The sequence below is a fragment of the Monopterus albus genome, unplaced genomic scaffold (genome assembly GCF_001952655.1).
Source record: "Monopterus albus unplaced genomic scaffold, M_albus_1.0 scaffold7928.1, whole genome shotgun sequence".
NCBI classification, from domain to species: domain Eukaryota; kingdom Metazoa; phylum Chordata; class Actinopteri; order Synbranchiformes; family Synbranchidae; genus Monopterus; species Monopterus albus.
The window spans coordinates 1-541 of NW_018135779.1; the positions used below are offsets into that span (position 1 = coordinate 1).

At 39.7% G+C, this 541-nt stretch overlaps 1 long non-coding RNA gene across 1 annotated transcript; it reads left to right on the top strand.

Annotated features, from left to right (window-relative positions):
- The first annotated feature begins 8 nt into the window (after positions 1 to 8).
- On the top strand, positions 9 to 479 carry LOC109954389 (uncharacterized). Its single transcript, XR_002274106.1, has 2 exons — positions 9 to 257; positions 384 to 479. It is a non-coding gene; the product is annotated as an uncharacterized LOC109954389 (long non-coding RNA).
- Positions 480 to 541: the final 62 nt, after the last annotated feature.

Consider the following 541-nt stretch of genomic DNA (forward strand, 5'->3'; position numbering starts at 1 on the left):
GTGCACACAAGATACAAGGATCTCAAGACACCTAAGATAAGCATCTTTCAGTATTCAGAGCTTCCTTACAAGTTCTATTTAAATGAATGTTTGCACAACTACCATGCAAACATCCGTACTGGCTTCGCTCTTCTAAAAATCACTGTTTCTCTAGCTCTCTTTTAAACAGGCGGATGTGTCTTCCAGTGATCAAGCTCTTGCTTTGCCCTCTGTGTGCTGTAGCTCTGCTCTCTGTGTCTGTCCTATCTGTAAGTAAGGTAATCACTCAGTATTGTGGAGCCATGAACCAGCAAATGACCTACAGTGTCCATTTAAAAGCATGAATGAACTGATTCAGTTAGTGCAAGTATGTTCAATAGTGTCTCCTGTTTACATTTTCTCAGGCTGCCTCTGCACAGAAAACTACAACACAACAAGAGAAACATACAACGGATGATTCTCTCAACTATGCTTCTCTGCACTTTGAGAATAAGCACAAGTGAGAATTTCTGTTTTGTGTACATCAGCACAGGAAATGTATTATTACATGGCAAATTTTATG